The sequence below is a fragment of the Gallinula chloropus genome (genome assembly GCF_964237585.1).
Source record: "Gallinula chloropus genome assembly, chromosome: 7".
NCBI lineage: Eukaryota > Metazoa > Chordata > Aves > Gruiformes > Rallidae > Gallinula > Gallinula chloropus.
In genome coordinates this window covers 29,836,400-29,856,244 of record NC_140092.1, presented here as the reverse complement: position 1 = coordinate 29,856,244, position 19,845 = coordinate 29,836,400, and positions in this window count along the sequence as shown.

Genomic DNA, 19,845 nt, shown 5'->3' with positions numbered 1-19,845 from the left:
CAGGTACGCGTGGCGCCGGGTGTCCCCAGGGCAGGTAAGCAGTGCTGCTGGCTGGCTGGCTCTCAGGCTTTGCTTCAGCTCACTTCTTAGAAAGTACAAACCACGCTGAACAGCTTTGCCCAAAAGCCACCGCGCGCCTTAGAAAGTGAAATGAGCTGCTCCTGGGCAGGCCCTGAAAGCCTGGGTGTTGGCACCACCCCGTGAACGCTCCGAGGCGATGGAGCTGCCCAGTGACCCGTTGGCATGCCCTGAAGCCAGTATCCAGTTGGAAAACCCCACGGTTTGAAGCGGCTGCTGGCTGTCAGGTGATTTAATGAGCTCAGCTGGCAGCCAGCCCGCTCGCCCTACCTCCTGTATTCACCAGTGCGTAAAGGTCTGCAGCTGGTTTCTGAGGTGCTACGGCCCCGCGCCCTGGCAGCTGTTCTCCTGAGACCCGAGGAGACTCAGTGCAGCCCTGGCCCCTTCCCCACCTACATGTGAAGCTGTATCTGGATCAGAGTGTCTGATGTTTGCGGCGCACCTTGTCAAGCTCACTGCCACTCGCAGAGCTGAACGCAAGCGCAGGTGGTCGCTTGAGGCTTCTCCTCACACCCTGCTCTGCAACACAGCTTCAGCCTTCTCACCGTTAGTGGGATCAATCCTTCTTTCTAACAGGAACTTTGCTGGGGAGCAAAGGCACTTCCCAAGGAGATCTACAGCTGTGCATCCAGGGCAGAGGAGCCGAAGCATCCATAACCTCAACACAACAGGAAAACCCTCTGCCCTGCCGGTGCATCCTCTCCCAAGCCCTTCTTGGGCTTGTCAACACTTAGCAATTTTTGGTGCTCAGATAGGCTGCTGCCAGCATTGTGTGAGCTGCTTGAACAGGAGAATCTGTGCTCTGGTTAATGCCAGTGAACTGTGATGGAACTTTTCAGGGAAAGGGCTTTCGCCAAGGGGAGCCAGCAGAGTGACTGGCTGACCTCAGAGGAAAATGCCACCTACCATGCAGCAAAGGGGAAAGGTATTGGCTAAGTGAGGGAGAGGCTTAAGAATCAACATTACTTTCTGAGGGAAGGGATGACTATCACTTGGGCTTTCATTTGTTGTCAGGTAAGTTAGATGGACTCACAGAATCACAGAACTGTAGGGGTTGGAAGGGACCTCCAGAGATCATCAGGTCCAACCCCCCTGCCAAAGCAGGGTCCCTAGGACAGGTCACACAGGTTGGCATCCAGATGGGTCTTGAATATCTCCGGAGAAGGAGACTCCACACCCCCTGGGCAGCCTGTCCCAGGGCTCCCTCGCCCTCACTGGGAAGAAGTTCTTCTGCATATTGGTGTGGAACTTCCTGTGCTTCAACTTGAGGCCATTGCCCCTTGTCCTGTCCCCACAGACACTGAGAAGAGGCTGCCCATTCCCCCCTGTGTCCCACCCTTCAGCTATTAATAACCATTGATCAGATCCCCCCTCAGGCTTCTTCTCTCCAGGCTGAACAGCCCCAGCTCACTCAGCCTTTCCTCACAGGGGAGATGCTCCAGGCCCTTCATCATCTTCGTAGCCTTCGCTGGACTCTCTCCAGGAGATCCCTGGCTTTTTGTCCCAGGGAGCCCAGAACTCCAGGTAGGGCCTGAACAGGGCAGAGTAGAAGGGGAATTGTAAAGAATGTTTACAGAGACATTGCTGGCTCTGCACTGCAGAATTTGGAGTGGCTGAGGAGCTTTGGCTACAGCTGAGAAGGTTACCCCGCTGGCTGAGGTGAGAGCAGTGATGTCTGAAGGCTTGTGTTTCAACCTCTGGGAAGGGAAGGGAAGGGAAGGGAAGGGAAGGGAAGGGAAGGGAAGGGAAGGGAAGGGAAGGGAAGGGAAGGGAAGGGAAGGGAAGGGAAGGGAAGGGAAGGGAAGGGAAGGGAAGGGAAGGGAAGGGAAGGGAAGGGAAGGGAAGGGAAGGGAAGGGAAGGGAAGGGAAGGGAAGGGAAGGGAAGGGAAGGGAAGGGAAGGGAAGGGAAGGGAAGGGAAGGGAAGGCCTTGTCCTGTCCCCACAGACACTGAGAAGAGGCTGGCCATTTCCCCCTGTGTCCCACCCTTCAGCTATTGATAACCATTGATCATTGATTGAGCTTTTAGCTCACCGACAGAAATCCTATGTACTTTTAAATTAAAAGTATAAGAAGAAAGGTGCAGAGGCACATAGATTAATGGGTTTATCTTGGTATTATTTGGCTCAGGGGACCTGACACTTGAGCTGCACAAGGCTCCTGTTTGTATGACATAGTGGATACCACTATGAACCATGAACGTTTTGTTCTCTTTGGCACTGCACAGATGGCAAGAAACTGGAAGGGTTTCAAACAGCAGTAGACATGGTTTAAGGCACACTGGAAGAACTTGCTGGAGAAACAAGCAAGAAAATGTAAAACTGGGGATGGGGAATGTGCTAGAACCATCGAGAATAAAGCTACCAAGAGAGGGAAGCTCTTTAGTTTTACAGGGCGAAAAGGCACCAGTGGGTGGCAATTTCCATAGTTACCCTGGCATGAATTTCTTGTGCATATGAGTAACCCCTAGCTGCAGCTACTTTGCTGAGGACGTCAGTAAGGCCATGTGGAGGTGATGCAACAGGAACAAGCACCTTGCTGGGGTGGATTCCCCACACCAGAAACCTTCTCTTCACTACAGCTGTCTCCCGTATCTACTGTACACGACTTCAGTTGCTCCCTGTTCCTGCCTGGCCAGCAGCTGCTGGGCAAGGCTTCCATCTTCAGCCAGTACCTGCAGCGTGCCCACAGATGTGTGAGCCCCAGTGACATCAGCTGACCTCTGCTACTCCTTCACAAGCCCTGGAGAGATGACCACCAGGAAAGGTGGGCTGCCTCTGCAGGGACCCCCACTCCTCCTTGAATTGCTGGATGCTGACTTTTGCTCATGGCCTTCATGACTTGCACATGCGCAGAGCCCTGCTCCCTCCCTCCCTTCCCAACCCTCCTCCCCATCTCCAATCCAGGCATGAAGTTCCAGATGCCCACACTAACCCCGCGCTCACTACAGAGCTTTTCTGTGACACACAGCTTGCCCACGGCTAGTGGTGGTTTGGGGGATGCTCTTGCCTGCGAGTGAGCAGAGTGATGCTGTGAGACACTCACCCACACATGAGTGTGCTGGTGCACCTGCACAGGCCCATGCACACATGTACCTGTGCATCCATCCACCGGGAAGCCACAGCAGCTCCCGCCAGCGCTGCGGCAGCACTGTTTGCTGCCTCCCTTTTAGTGGCCATGGCAACTGTCGTTGTGTAATGAAGTGTTGCCAGGATCTGGGCCAGGAGCAGGCTTCGGAAAGGAAAGGAAAAAGAAAACAAACCCCCAAACCAACAACCCATCAGGGAAAGGCGTGACGTCAAGCCACTGACATCCAGGAACCCCTCCCGCCCGGCGTCACAACGCTGGCCCCCTGCGATCCAGCCTCACCACAGCTGACCCAGCTCCCAGCGTGCTCATAGCAGCACACGTGCTTGTTTGTCCAGCTGGTTTCTTTCTCCCCATGGTAAAAAAGAACAAACCCTATCCCCTGCTTGTCTGGTTGTTCTTTAAGGAAGTGGCTCGGGCAGTGGCACATACCACTGACACAACAGGCTGCATATTGTGGGGTGCCAGGCAGGAGTGGTTTAAATAATGGTTGAGACACAATTGTGCACCTTTGCCCTGCTGAAAACCCCTCCACAGAAACAGAGGTATTTCTCAAAGCACCAGAACTTGCAGGTCTGTCTCACTGGCTTTGTCTCCACTCAAGGTAAATTCACCAAGGAAGCAGGAAGGCTGGATGCAGGGATGCCTGAGCCAGCCAGCTCAGACCCAGGAACCACATTCCCCATCACAGCGAGACTTTGCTGGGCTGTGGGCATCCCAGGAAAGCACACTGGAAATAATGCTGTGCACTGTGGAGCTGCAGCTGGGCTGGGTTTTGGCTGGGTGATCTCTGCACGGCAAGGCACAAGGCAAGGCAGAGACTGGACATGGAAACTAATAGCACCTTCTTAAATCAGAAGGTGGGAATGAAGGAACAGAGGTGTGGGAGCAGATGCTCACATTTAATCCCCAATTCCTACAAGGGCATCCCAGCTCTGCAGCCTGCAGGCATTGCCAGGCTGACGTACCACAGTGGGAGATGGGGGGAATGAGGGAGGAGTGGGAAAAGAAGGATGTTTTCTAAATAAGGGAAGGGGAAATTGCCTCTGTCCCAAGTCAGAGTGGAAATAAGAGGAAATGCTATGTTCTCTCAGACAGGTTCTGTTGTCTTCACAAGGCTTTTTGGTCAACACAAGCCCTGGTTACCAGTGTTTGTGAGCTAACTGCTCTGGGGCAGCAGCACTGCAAGGAGAAAAGATGCTAACGGAGTCAGTCCTGTGGTCAGTCCTGTTGCCCTGCCACCGGTTTCAGGTCTCAGTAAAACCAAAAGTATCCACTCCGCCCCATCACCTGAGCTCAGGAGAGCCTGCAGCTTATAGCTTCTTGGAGGTAGCAGTCACAGGGGCTTTCTCTTTTAGTAGCAATAAACCCCCCACTCCAGCTGTGGGGTCTGCCAGGATGGTCTCAACCTGCCCGCTAAAGCTGCAGCCATGTGCAAGGAGTGCTGGGCTCCTCACCACAAGAGGGACATGGAGGTCCTGGAGCGAGTCCAGAGAAGGACAACCAGGCTGGGGAAGGGGCTGGAGGGCAAATCCTCTGAGGAGCGGCTGAGGGAGCTGGGGGTGCTCAGCCTGGAGAAGAGGAGGCTGAGGGGAGACCTTATCACCACCTACAACTACCTGAAGGGAGGGTGTAGAGAGGTGGGAGATGGTCTCTTCAGCCAGGGGACAGGAGATGGGATAAGGGGAAATGGCACAAAGCTGCACCAGGGCAGGTTTAGATTAGATGTTGGAGAAAAATATTTCACTGAAAGAGTTGTGAGGGCCTTGAACAGGCCGCCCAGGGAGGGGGTTGAGTCACCTTCCCTGTATGTGTCTAAAAAAAGGGCAGGTGAGGTGCTCAGGGATCTGGTTTAGCACAGGATGGGAATAGTTGGACTCGGTGATCTTAAAGGTCTTTTCCAACGTAGTGATTCTGTGAGTAGGGACACTGCTGCTGCAGGTCCCTGTGAGATGTTAACCCCCTTCCAACATACTCTGGGACAAGGGCAGGAATTTCAGGTGGGAGTTCTCACCCCCACAAAACGTGGGTCCTTTCTGCTCCTGTAAGAAGGTGTTTATTACAGAAAGGACTTTGCACGAAGCAGATGCGAGCACCTGCCCTTCCTGTCTGCCCTTGCTATGGCAGCGCAAGGACTCCCTTCAGGGGTGAAGACTGACAGCCCAGGCAGCTCCTCCATGGCTGTGCATGAACTTGCTTGTTCAGAGCACTCGTGGGTTCGGGCTGACATCTAGTGTTGGCATGGACGAGGCCAGAGAAACCAGCTGACTCCTTCCTCCACAGTGTCTGTGGTGACCCGCAGGGAAGAAGGAAGATGACATTTCTCTGGCTTACTGTTTGGAATTTGGTTAGAGACCTGGCCATAAGCCCACAACTATCTTTGTTCCATTATCTACCAAAGGGGAAAAAAAGAAAGGGGGAAAAAAAGAAAACCCAAAACAAACCACATTAAAAATATAAGTGAACAGGCAGTTTTATGCCTGGTAATCACAAAACCAGGTTGAATCATTTGGGTATGTTGTTGTCTCCTCCTCGTGAGGCATCACAAAGACTAATGACTTCTCTTGAGTGGGCAGAGGTTGTTTGCAGGGAGGAAGGTGTGCTCTTCAACGGCAGGCTATGATTTCAAGGGACTTATCCCATCAAAAGCATTCAGTATGACAAGCTTCAGGAAACCACACTGCTGCTGCCTTGGTGTGTCATTGTTTTCTTGCTGGCCACACCTGATGCAGGCTCATCCTTTGCATCCTCCCCGAACCATTGCAAGGTCTTCCCACAAAAGCCAGTGCACAAGTACAGGTGGGGTCACCACCACACTGTTGCACTACTGAGACACAATCCTTGGAGACCTTCAAGTGTTGGTCAGAGGGGGTTTGTGGACTCAACCCCTCCACAGACATGCAAAAAGTGACAGGAATGGGCAATGGTCATCTGACACAAGGAGAAAGAGAGAAGCTGGTTATATGAATGATACCTCTCAACAACACGTATCCCAGGGTGAACTGGAAAACACAGGCTCAGCCTAACTGTGAAAGCATGTCTTGAAAGTTGCTTTGGGTGCTGGAGTTCACAAGGGCTGGAAGAATGACTGAAGGAGCTCAAGGAAGAGACATTAACGGAGGATAATCAAGTGCAGAAAGGGGCTCAGACAGTCCCTGCATTGTTGCAGGTCAGGTAAACGTTTGGGAGAAGCATCATCAAGTGCTTGCCCTGTTTTGGTACTGCCTCACAGCAATTAGGTTTTGATCTCTGCCTGAGGGAGGATGCTGGGCTATAGATGACCCTTCAATTGGTGTGGAAGGGCTGTAGTGGTACCACCCTGTATTACCATTTACTGGTGGCTTTTTATTTGTAACTTAGGTCTGCTCTAACCCTTCCACGTGGCACAGGCAGAAAAAAGTACTTCTTGCAAAACAAAACCAAGTTTGGGGCTCTCTCCTAAATATAAACACAGCCTTTCCCATGTTCCCACCTTGAAAGCTGGGTAGGCTCTTTGGAACTGCAGAACTCAGCAAAAGAGGGAAAAACATGGGGACAGAGGACAAACCTGCTTCCAGTGCACTTGGGAAGCACATTTTTATTTCTGCCTTGATGCTATTAGCAGCCATGTCACCTGGGGAGAAAAGCAGGGACAATCAAGGTGTCCTGGTTCTGACCAGGCCAGAATTAACCTCCCCAGGCAGCCAGCACAGGTGAGCTGAGTTAGCCCAGGCTGTTTCCACACCACCTGACATGACTTCCCCATAAAAGCAGCTGGTTGGGGAAGGGTCTGGGCTTGTTGCCTCCAAGGTAGTCTGAGTGTGGTCAGTTGGTTGGTCCTTGCTGTTGGGCAGAACTGTAATCATCAGGTCAATCAGGTACTTTGTATTTTCACTGGGTGTGAGTGTAATTGGCTGTTACTGTTCTACTTTCACGATGCTTTTGTCAGTAAGCTGTCCTTGTCCCAACCTATAGAGGCTCTGTCTGTCTCTCCTGTGGGAGTGAGTGGTGTGTGGTGCTCAGCCACTGTCCAGGGCTGAACCACTACAGTCCTTTCTGGTGCTCAATATGGGGCTTGAGCAACTGGTCCCACCCATGGGAGACAGTTCTCCATGAACTTCTCCAACGTGAGCCCTTTCTACTGGGGAGTCATCTCCTCACCAATTGCCTCAGTGCAGCTCCCTTCCATGGGGTGCAGACCTTTGGGCCCAGACTGCTCCAGCCTGGTCCCCCACAGATTCACAAATCCCCCAACAAACCTGCTGTGGTGTGGGTCGGTCTCTCCACAGGCTGTAGATGGTCTCTGTTCCCTGTCATTATCCATGGGCTGTGAGGGGACACCTGCTCCACCATGGTCTTCTCCCCAGGCTGCAGGGGAATATCTCTCTCTGGCACCTGGAGTGCCTCATTCTTCCCCCTGACATGCTTCTTCCCTGGCCTTGGTGAGTACATGGCTTCTTACATCTTCTCACTCCCTTCTCTGGTGTCAAAATGCAGCTGCCTGCAGGTTTTTTCTTCTATATGTCATTCCCAGAGGTGCTGTGACCATCGCTGATGGGTTTGGCCTTGGTCAGCAGCAGCTCTGGTCTTGAGCTGGCTGGTGTTTGCTCTCTGGGGCCTGCAGAGAGCTTCTGGCTGCTTCTTGCAGGAGCCACCCCTGCAGCCCCCCTTCTCTACCAGCAACCAGCTATGCAAAACTGCGACACAAGGGTAGCATTGATGCTTTGGGATTCCATAACCCTCTTCCATTATACCAAGGAATTAGACTCTTCTTCCAAGAAGTTTCTTCCTGAGGCAGCTGCTGCTGGAGGAGCTCACTTGGGCGAGCAGTGCCTCTTGCCACGTCAAACCGTGTCAGAAAGGGCTTGTTCTGAGAGCACACCTCAACGTAAAACCCAGTGCGTTGGCGCACAAGAAGACAACAAAACCCACTTCCTTCTTACAATGTGAGCTTTCAGAGTGATCTCTGTACAGCTCTACTAGTTTCATATTTCATAAAACTGTATGGTACCCTTGTTATGAAGAGAGGGATACGAACAGTTGCACAATGGCCACATAAAACGCAACAGCTTTGGATGAGTAATCCTGAGTTTCTACCTATGGACTATCCAGAATGAAACTTGGTTCAGAAACTGCACTTCTTTTCTTTTGAAGAGCTTTCCCAGGCTCTTCTGATAGGTTCTGAGGGTGAAGATGGTCAGCCCAGTGTTTCAGATGACAACTTGATTCTGGAGCCCTTATGACTCTTGCCTGTTGGCTGGTGGCAGTGATGCTATTGTGGGAGGAACCTCCTGCATGGGCAGGTTCTAAGGAAACCACCTCATTATGGGGACTAAGCAGTTGTTTCTCTCCAGCTTCCCATGTTTTGCTTCAGATGGGCTTGAAGTGCTGTCACTAGGAAAGTGTTTAGAGGCTCATGCAATGTATCTTTAATTACTACTCATCTGGCGTCTTCCTGACAGATGTTCATGTCATGCATTTTAAAATAACAGGCTCATAATTCATCGTTTTGAAATGTTGCTCCAATTTTCCACTCACACACAGGTTACTCCTGTGGCACATTCCACCATGGCAGCAGTGCCATTGCTGGTGAGGACTGAATGATCAAGGAGCATTTCCCGACCCTGTGGCACCCCCAAGTGTTGTGCCTGACCTCCACTCAGTGCTAATTCCCAAGTGAGAACAGAAAATGGAAATCACCTTCCCAGTCTGCCATGAAGGCGGAGCTGTGAAGGAGGTTGGAGAAGCTGGGCATGAAAGACCACCTGGAGAATGGCATGGTGACTGGCAAGGAGCAGCGTGAGCCATGGGTATATCAGATGAGAGGAGAATGTGTCAGGGAGACCTGAGCTGGTGTCACCCATGGTGGCCACCATGGCCCTTCCCCCCCAGGGAAAGGAGTGGGTAACTCTGGTGCTGTGCACAGGGCATGGCGAGCGGCTGGGCATCGGCAGCGCTTCCACAGCAGAACACTGTCTCCTGGATTTGGACCTCACGCCCAGGAGAGGTGACCATGCTGCCTCCAGTCCAGCTGGGGCAGAGGCAGTAACATTTGGACACAGTTTGGGATGCCCCATTAAGGCACCTCGTAAATCCCTGCCTGCAGTACTGGAAATACTCCTGTTTGCCCAGAGACTCTGCTGCCTCTGAATGGTGCAACCATTTCCAGCACGCAGAGGAAGCTGTGGCTGTGCAGGGGTACACTAAAATAAGCCAAACTCCAAAAAAGTGGAGCAAACAAGCCCTTAACCTTATTTCTTGTGGGGGGGAAAAATATTCCAAAATCAATTTTCACATGTTTCTTCCCCCTCCATTAGCAGCAGTGCTGTATCTCAAGCGGGCAGTGGCAATGGAAGAAAAATAGCTGCTTTGTGGTGATCTGGTGTGCTTGTGACAGCCATTCAGGAGATGATTTACTGCTCTGTGCTGAGAGCTGGACAGCCCCCCTCGGTGCTCACATGGTCTCCACCATTCCCAGACTTCCTTGAAAGAGCTAAGTACTCTGCCACCTCTTTTCTCCTTTGAAAAACCTATCTGAGCAGGGTTTTGCACGTGTTGGCCCTGCCAAAGAAAATAAGTCCTTACTGGGAATTGGGGGCAGCAGGCCATTGGCCCCGGAGGTTATTACAGGGTGTCCAGTTCCAGCAGCTGACAGCACTGGAGGAAATTCCAGAGGCTTTTATTGCTGCCACGCAGTGGATTAGCACATCAGCGTAATGTCAGGAGGGAAAACAGAGAAAATACGACCCACATGCTGTTAAAACAGATTAAGTGGAGAGCTTTTCTGGCGTCAGGCTGTCCCAGGGGGCTGGTGCTGGAGGAACAGCCCTCACTCCATGATCTTTCACTGTGCTTCGTGGAGGGGTAGCCAAGGATGTGCCAGTTCTGGGCTCCTTGGTATAAAAAGGACAGGGATCTCCTGGAGAGAGTCCAGAGAAGGGCCATGAAGATGATTAAGGGCCTGGAGCATCTCCCCTGTGAGGAAAGGCTGAGGAAGTTGGGACTGTTCAGCCTTGAGAAGAGAAGGCTAAGGGGGGACCTAATTAAAGTCTATAATTATCTGAAGCAGGGGATGCAGGGGGAATCAGCCAGCCCCTTTTCAGTGGTCTGTGGGGATAGGACAAGGGGCAATGGCTGCAAGTTGGAGCACAGGAAGTTCGGCACCAACATGGGGAAGAATTTTTACCCAGTGAGGGTGCCAGAGCCCTGGGACAGGCTGCCCAGGGAGGTGGTGGAGTCTCCATCTCTGGAGAGATTCAGGACCTGTCTGGACGCCAATCTGAGTGACCTGTCCTAGGGAGCTGCTTTGGCAGGGGGGTTGGACCCGATGATCTCTCGAGGTCCCTCCCAACCCCTACAGTTCTATGATCCTATGAAATGGGACGCAGACCCAAGCGCGGTACCACAGCTCTGGTCAGCCCTGGCCTGGGGCAAACAAGAAGCCATTTATTTTCAAATGGGTTTGGACTCAAAAATAAAAAAAGTAGGGGAGCCATGGCTATTTCTGAGGTGGTGTTATCAAAGGAGACAGCAGTGGTCTCCAGAACTTGCAGGTGCAGCCCTTCCTTCATTGGAAACAAGGTGAAAGTGAATTTGGCAAAGCATGAACTTCTCCATGGAGCAAAGCCCCCAGCTACGAGGCCCAGGATCAGAGCTTATTTTCAGGCAGGCAGGCAGCAGAGGTTTCGTGTCCAGGGCAGGATAACCACCACTTTGCCACCTCTTTCTGTGGTGGCTGCTGGGAGGGGACAGTAAGACATGTGGTCAGGATGCATGTGCTATTTATTTCAGTGCTAGAGGAGGAACAATTGAAAAAGACAGTTTTTACTGGTTAGCCTGAGCAGTGGAAAGGGCACGTTTCCACCTGCCTTTCTCTCTGGTGGTTGGCATAGTGCCTCCCAGCCCACCACCACTATTCCTGCCCTGTGTCAGCCCCAGGTCCCCAGGTGTACCTATGTGGGACAGTTTGGGAGAACAATCCCCAGAAGTGATTTGGGTTAAGGACAACCTTCCTTGCTGTCTAAAAGGGTGATTGATCAGGGAGCTAAGGTTAGAAGAATCCCAGAAGGAAAGCACCTCCTGAGGGAAGCATCTTGAAGCTGGAGAGCCAGTCCTGGGACCTGCTGGGAAGATGGCTGCCCCAGAAGGAACAAGCCTTCCTACTGTTTATTTCTCTTTGCTTCAGGTGATCAGAACATTGCTTAGCTTCTTCTCAAAGGAAACCAGAGGCCAACCCAAAACTACCTACAACTTTAGCTCCTCTGAGTCATTCCTGCTAAAGGGAACAACTCAAGGTGGAAGCGGCCCCCACAGTCCAGAGCCATTCCCACATCAAGGGGAAAAGGAGAGCACAGGCTCCATGCTTCCAGCTTCTCCAGGAGCTTGAAGGGGATGGGGGGGAGCTCTGGGTATTTCTAGGAAAGGTGGGGTCAATTGCAAGCACATTGACCTGAAGATGTCCATGGGAAGAGGATTTTGATCTTGCCTGAAGATCAAGGTGGAGCCTCCACACTGGGGACAAATTCCAGGGAAAGCAAAGGTATGATTTCATTCAAGTGTATGATAAGCTGCTTGAGCAGAGAGGAGCATGATGTCAAATGATGGGTTGTCACCACTATTGGAACTGGGAGCTGTGGTTGTAAATCTCAGGACTGTGGCAGAAGAGAAGCGATCAAAGGCACGAAGTCGAGGCAACTCAGAAAGAAGATGGGGATGTGGTGCAGTGAACCCAGAGCAGACTAAAGTCACTACAGCATGTCCTCATCCCACCAAAGCCCTTCTGAAGTCTGCTTTGGGTTGCATTTAGTCAGAGATAAAGGGGACAGGAATCAAGGCAATTTATCTCACAGAGACCTGTGAAGTACCCAAATGGAAAAATCACAGCAGGTTCTCCCAGAGCTTGTGGATCTCATAGGCCCTGTCCTTAGATAAAAGATTCCTGCAGTCACTGAGACCAGCTCAAGCCATAAAGTGGTATGTGAGGATCTCTTAACCTGAGCACTCTGGCTAGTGAAAACAACGCTGACCCTGATGGAGAGATGAGATGTCACTGATAGTATTTAGATTGGGATAGGGCCGTATCCGTGAGACAATCTGGTGCAGATCCTGCTTCACTTGAGAAGTTGCAGCTTGTTGATGGAGAAACACTCAAAGCTGGGAAAGAGACATCATGTAAGTATTGCTCTACCCAAGGCAAGGGTTGGGTTGTAAAACAAATTCTCCAGAGCTGACTCAGCAGTCAGTGAGATGAGGACCAGACACTCACTGTACCTGCACAATGGGCAAAGTCAAAACTTCAGTGCATGTCCTTCAGGTGAGGGCTTCAACCCCCAGCATGGCCTTACATGTAAATGAGATATGGCAAATAAAGGCCTGGACAGATGAAATAAAACAATATGAAAGCCAAAATGGCAGAACCACAGTGGCACAGCAGCGGCAGGCAGCACTGCAGGGCATGCTTGCTGCAGGCAGCGAGGTGGGGGCTGGCCTTCAGGGACAAATTATGAATATTTTCAGGTTAGCTTAAATAACTACTGCCAGGATAAAGGCCTTTTTCTTCGTTAGGTCATGCTGCAAGCCCAGCTCCCACAGTCCTTAAGCACCAACATCAGAAGTCAAAGCTGAACTCTGTAGAACCTCTGGGCTATAAAGGATGCCAAGCACAAAATATTTTAAATACCATTTAAAAATGGTGCTTTATGCTAGTCCTGGGGAGTTTACTTTGGGCATATATGAAGCTCAAGCCAACACTGGAAACCTCCTTCGTGGTCCATGTAGGAGCACAGCAGAAAGATCAAAGATGGAGTCCAATGGAGGGCTACAAAGATGATTAAAGGCCTGGAGCATCTCCCCTACAAGGAAAGGCTGAGTGAGCTGGGGCTGTTCAGCCTGGAGAGAAACAGCCTGAGAGGGGATCTGATCAATGGGTATCAATAGCTGAAGGGTGGGACACAGGGGGACACGGGCAGCCTCTTCTCAGTGTGTGGGGACAGGACAAGGGGCGATGGCCTGAAGTTGGAGCACAGGAAGTTCCACACCAATCTGGGTAAGAATTTCTTCCCAGTGAGGGTGAGGGAGCCCTGGGACAGGCTGCCCAGGGGGTGTGGAGTCTCCTTCTCTGGAGAGATTCCAGCCCCGTCTGGACACCGACCTGTGTGACCTGTCCTAGGGAGCTGCTTTGGCAGGGGGTTGGACCCGATGGGCTCTGGGGGTCCCTTCCAACCCCTACAGTTCTGTGATTCTATGCTTTTATTCTTGGAAAGCAGACATGTGATCACTGATTCACCAGACACTTTGCCTCTCACATCACCCTCATTTAATGGGAAAATCCAAAATCCAAATACTTTATGAAGTAGGTTGCCATTTGGCTATGACAACATTGTTAGGCTTTAAGCTCATACTTTCATATTTCAAGACTGCTGCTGAAGTAAGGTCATAAACTGGCAGAAACTGCTCTGCAAGGCACTGGTGGACATGCAGAATAACCCCTTGTTCTCTTGGAGGAGCCACTGACATCTGTATGAATGGATGTGTTGAGCTCAATGTCCCGAGAACCATGTTAGTGTCACAGCATAGCAAGATTAGTAACAGCTACTTTATTTCACTGATTATGGATTTATGGTTTATATTAGATAAATTAACTCAATTTCATCAACTTGCTTAGCTTGCCAAGTTTCCACCCCCACCTGCATCATTGCATGGTGACCCCTGTTTCTAGAACAGCAGTAAAATCCTCCAGCACAGTGCCCCCCCATACAGGGAAATGGCTGGACAGCAGGGTCCCCTTGCTTAGGACTGTCACATTTTGCCATCTAGGACACTTGATTAAGTGATTTTGACAGAGAAATGCACTGTGCAAGGCCTCCTCAATGAGGTAAAACCTTCAGCCTTACAGGACTCCAGGCAAGCATGGTCTTGGGCTGATTAAGTAATAATGTTGGAGGGATGTGAGTTAGAAAGGTTGGGGAGGTACTGGTGGTGGAGAGGGATAATATCCAAGTAAAACTGAAATCTTTTGGAAGGACTGAAGGCTGGTTTCAGCCCAAGACAATGAGACACCCTCCCTGAGCTAGATGGTCCTGTGCTTGGGCTGACACACCACAGGGTGAAGGAGGAGGTGGTCTTCTGCCACACACAGCCATGAGATGCCATCACTCAGTGCAGGCTTCCCAGTGTCTCCTGACTTGAGCTCCTACCTATCTTCCAGTGGCAGAGTCTTACTGGATAGTGAGTTTAAGTCCACTGGTGATCAGCCTGTGTTTCTTAATTGCCTTGATGACCACAGGGAAGTAATTAGTAAACCTCCATGGCTCTGGGTTCAGGTTCAAATTGTTATTCCAGTCCTCACTAGCTGTATGAAACGTGCTTTTACTTGGGGGCATCTTCTGTGGGTGTACTCCACATGATGTTTGCAGGAGCTGACGTCTTTAGGGCATCACTGACCATGTTCAGTCCTGTTGGGTCCATGCCACTCCCTTCTGACATCACCCCCAGCCCTTTTCTTTGCTCCTTTGCTATGTATGCCCACTGCAGCAGTTCAGATACTTTTGGTTATTGAAGGGAGGAGAATGAGCTGCAACTGCTGGCCAAGAAACCCACTAAGATGCTCCTGGAGGCCTTGGGTGCTGGTCATGGAACAGCTGGGTCCAGAGGGGGACTTAAAAGGTTCTCCCATTGAATAAGTACTCCTGTTGTTGACCCTCTGTAACAGCACGAAGCGTTTGGATGGCTGAAGCCAGGGCTCTTTGCTTGCCAGTCCCAGGTGAACTTTTTTCCTGACAGTTTGACCCATGGAGGCTTTAACAGTCGTGGTCCTCAGGGACAATGTGTGGCACAGCTGAATGGCACCTTGGTGTGAAGAGACACCTCCTTTGTTTGTTCCAAACCTGGTTCAGTTTTATTTAATGGAAGCACAGCCTGTTCTCCATGGGGAACGTTGTCAGGGAGCATTCACAGGGAAGGGCAGTCATAAGAGAAGTGCTCCAGCCCTCTACCATCTTTGTGGCCATCCTCTGGACTCGCTCTGGCATGTCTATGTCTTTCTTGTACTGGGGCTCCCAGAGCTGGACACAGTACTGCAGCTGGGGTCCCCTCCCTTGACCTGCTGGTCACGCTGCTTTTGATGCAGCCCAGGGCACAGCTGGCCTTCTGGGCTGCAAGTGCACATTGCTCAACTCATGTTGAGTTTCTTGTCCACCAACACCCCCAAGTCCTTCTCCTCATGGCTGCTCTCAATCCATTCTCCACCCAGCCTGTAGCTGTGCTTGGGGTTGCCCTGATCCATGTGCAGGACCTTGCACTTGGCCTTTATGCGCTAAGCCCACGTGGATCCTTACAAGAAAACTGGGAGCCACTGAGGGGACTCCAATGGTTTGACAAGTTTCTTCATCTCCACTAGATTTTTCTCAAATGGACAAGTTTTTAGTATGACTCGTGCCTGCTGCAATGAAGGATGGAGTAAGAGATCTGGAGAGCCGCCCTCCAAACGTCACACTTGCCTGGGCTGAGACACTTCAAAGAACATTGCAAACAACTTATCATTCCCCTCAAGGCTTTTATGTCTGGAGTTGTCCAGGCCTTCTTCTCTAATGAGAGAAAAGAAACAACCAAACAAGTCAGTCAGGCTGTGTCAGCCAAAGTGTCCAACTACTACTGAGTGTGAAGGAGAGCAGGAACTGAAGAGGAATGAAAAGCCAACCGTGAGTCATGTTATGCCTTCTTGCCTTTCTTCCAGGAGAGAAAGAAGGACAAATGTCCCCTTTTGGAGTCTCTAATTCACTGGAGAAAAGGGAAACCATGCTTTACTTTGTGCAGTTTTTGTTCTTGTGTGTGCTTCTGGACCTAAAAGCACAGATAAAGCTGCGCTGCCAGGAAGGCTGGTCCATCTGACAAGCCAGACTGACCTGTCAGTGTGAGCCCAGAGGGTTTTCTTTAATTTCCACCATTGTGCCTGTGATTTCTGCAAGACCAAAAAAAATCTGAGCAATCTAAGGGGTTGAGGATCTTGTCTCAAACAAAGTTTGGGTCCGTAGGGTACCTCCTCATGCACACATTGGGCTGAGGGGTTGTCTTTCCTTTCTGTGTGCTTCTTCCCAAGCCTGCTCTTGCAGCTAACTGATGAGGACTTTTGTCCCTGGACACCAGCTCAGGCTCTGACAGCTTTTGTAAGAGCATTTGTATCAAAATATTGTTGTGCTGGAGTCTCCAAGGCCATCTGGGGCTCTGCACAGACAGCGTGCTTACAAATGAATGCGAACCAAAGCAAATCAGCATTGCTTGGCAGGGATGAAATGCATTGCTAGGGTCTGTCTCTGCCAAGCTAGACTGTTTGGCTCTGGTCCCACTCTTCGGAGGGACTGTCTGTCAAAACACAATTTGGTATTGTACAGCATCATGGTTACATGGCTCACTGCTCCTTAACCCCTCCCAGGCCTTACACTCTTGCTATCTATTGAGTGGAACCCTGTGAAGCTCCCAACTCTTGAAGCAGACCTCAGGTGTTGGTACCTCACACCAATTTTCCCTTGTGCCACAGTGTTGGTTCAGGTAGAGCTTTCCCTCAGGAGCTGTCAACCAGACAACTACAACCTTCTTGAAAGGAAGGCATTATTTCTTAATGGCACGAAATGATAAGAAGGTATCTTTGTACCAGCTGGTTATGGAAGCCTGTTTCTTGGCCTAACCACCTCAAAACACTGGCCATCCTTTCAAGGTGGGAGTCCAGCTTGGACACTTGCCTGACTCTCCTCGGTTATCCCATCCCTGCTGCTCCTGGCAAGCCCATTGGCCATGCATTAGGGGACAAGCCAAGGCGACAACATGATTGTCCTCACAGGTTTGCCACAAGGTGTAGAACTGACTCACCCCCGCCACTTCTGAACGCGTCCCAGAGTTCACTCAGCCTAAATATGGTTGTAGTAAATTACCACAGGGGCTTGGCCAAGATACAACACCAGGGCCGGCTCCAAGCCCATTACACACACCTTTTGCCATAGTGACCTCATATATACCCCACGTCAGTAAGCCCAGGTACAAGCCCTGTCTCCCAGCAGAGGTCCTGCAGGACCACCTCCCATCCCAGAGACCTGGCAAGGCGCAGCAGGAGGAGGATGTATTCCCTTGGGTGAAGAGTAAGACCCTCAGCTGAGACCCCTCTGGGCCTGGAGACAGCCAAGAGGAGCGCTGGGTCTCCATACACAGGGCACGTGCTGTCCTGCAGGCAGGCAGCTGCTGGGGCTGTCACGTCGCCCGCCAGCCCGGCGTGCAGCTGCATCCTCACCCCCGGCAGGCAGGGCAGCAGCAGCCTTGCACGGGCTGGGACGCTGGCAGAACGCAGCCTGGCTGCCCAGGGCACGCAGCCTCCCAGCTTTCCCCTCACGCTGCGGGATTTGGGTGTTTTCCTTTGAAGCTCAGGCTAGAGCACTCCTGTACTGCCCGGCTCGTCCGGGGCTGGGCCCCGGGGGCTGGGACCTGTCATCATCCCGACAGTGTGGAGACAGCTGACTGCTTGCTGGGAGTCCATCTGTCCTTCCCCAGGGCTGTATGGATGGCCCCAGGGCTCGGCTGTCTCTGACCAGAGCTGCACGCAGCACAGCTGTGTGACCCCGGGTTGCTTTTGCTGGGAAAACTGCTGCCACACTGTGACAAAATACATGAACTAAAGCCAGTCAAAACACTGAATTAAAGTAGTCAAGATGATGATAGCTCGCAATGCAAGGCTCCAAAAGGAAATGACATGTGAAAAGGGATAAAACCCTGCAGGGATTGGTTCGGTCACTATCTTGCTCTAAAGATCCCCAGGCTGGAGCTTAGAAATGCCCCGAGTCCTTGGCTCAGCTGCAGCTCTGATGTGAGGGATGACCCAAGAGCTGGGATCTAAGAGGAGGGATGGAGAAAGAAAAATAAGGAAGAAAAATAAAAACACCCAGAGCAAGTTGTAGGGAGATGTCAACAAGGAGTGTGTTTAGTCCTGTGGCAGGGAGGAAGATTGGGGACTTCTACAGGGAAGGGGAACGTGAGCACCGCCAGCTGAAGCAGCTCTGCTCACCCACAGGCTGCCCCTCCATCCTCATCCAGCTGCCTTGAGTGACTCTTTCCTAAACAAAATCCCAACACCTCTTCCCCTGGCAGGGCATCTTCTTTCTTAAACTGGGAATGCCATGGGAGAAGGGTGGGGATGGCACCTCTCCATCCATATCCTGGCAGCGGTGACCTCCAGACAGCTGCTGCTCACAGGCACCAAGGTCAGGCCAGGATGCAAGGGGGAGTCTGCACGGGTGTAAATAAGCATTTGGGGCAAGGGAGGCTGAAGGCTCTCTTGCTGAGCTTGCATCAGCCCAGTGTTTGGTAAGAGGTGACCAGACACACCAGACATGCAGTTGGGAGCTTCGTAAGGTTCTGAGATTCAGACATCCATGCTGGGATGCTGGCCAGCTGTTGCGACCTTTCCCAGGTGTAAACATCTGCAAGGGGCTGTTCCCATGATGAGCAAGACACAGGCTGGCAACACCCCTCCTCGGGGCTGTATTCTCCTCCTCACACCAAGAAAGTCAATAGTTCTCCTTTCCCCATCCCAGCTCTGTCCAGCAGGTAGGTCCTTCCCACCTGCAGTGTTTCAGAGCTAATGCAGTGCTGTGAACTCCTTTTATTTGAGAAAATTGAATGTAATTCAAGTACAGTGAGTTACTGTGAGAGCTGTTAATGCTTTGCCACAAAGGAAGTGAGAAATTCCATTTTTAAAGTGAAAGCATCTGCTTCAAACTTAACTGCTGCTGGTCACTACAAGGTTATTTTCTGTCCCCCTTGTCCCATCCCATAAAAAAACCTCTTCTCACTAATAATTAGTGATAGGACAAGAGGGAATGGGTTCAAGTTGTGCCAAGAGAGGTTCAGATTGCACATTAGGAAAAAATTCTTCACCAAAAGAGTGGTGAAGCATTGGAACAGGCTGCCCAGGGAGGTGGTAGTGTCACTATTCCTGAATATGTTTAAAAAACAGGTAGATGTGGTGCTTCAGGAGATGATTTAGAGGTTATAGTGGTGTAGTTCTTACGGGTGGACTTGATGATCTTGAAGGTCTTTTCCAATCATGATGATTCTATGATTCTATAGCCTACAACAGGTGTTGGCATTGGATTAGAGGCATAGTTAGGCTCCAGTGGGTGGCAAAAGAACCTAGCAGTGACTTGTGACTAAAATGTGAACAATTTTCCATTTTTAGTATGAAATTTGGCACCAGCCAGCTCTTATTATAAATAGCCAGAAAACAAATGTATTTGTTCTGTCTCATGCTGAAAACCACATCTTTCTGTCTGTGCATCAGGACCTGGATTAGTCCCAGGTGCAGAGTGAGTGGGGAGGATTAGGGTCCTGTGTGGTGGCCTGGTCAGAGGGTACAGCTGCACCCATAGCCCACCTCCTGAATATATTCACTGATGACCTGGCTGAGGGAATAGAGTGCACAGTCAGCAAGTTTGCTGATGACACAAACCTGGGAGGGGTGGCTGACACCCCAGAGGGCTGTGCTGCCATTCAGCAAGACTCAGACAGGCTGGAGAGCTGGGCAGGGAGAGGTTTAATGAGATTTAACGAGGGCAAGTGTAGGGTCTGGCATCTGGGGAAGAACAACCCCAGGTACCAGTATAGGTTGGGGACTGGCCTGTGGGAGAGCAGCGTAGGGAGAGGGACCTGGGGGTGCTGGGGGA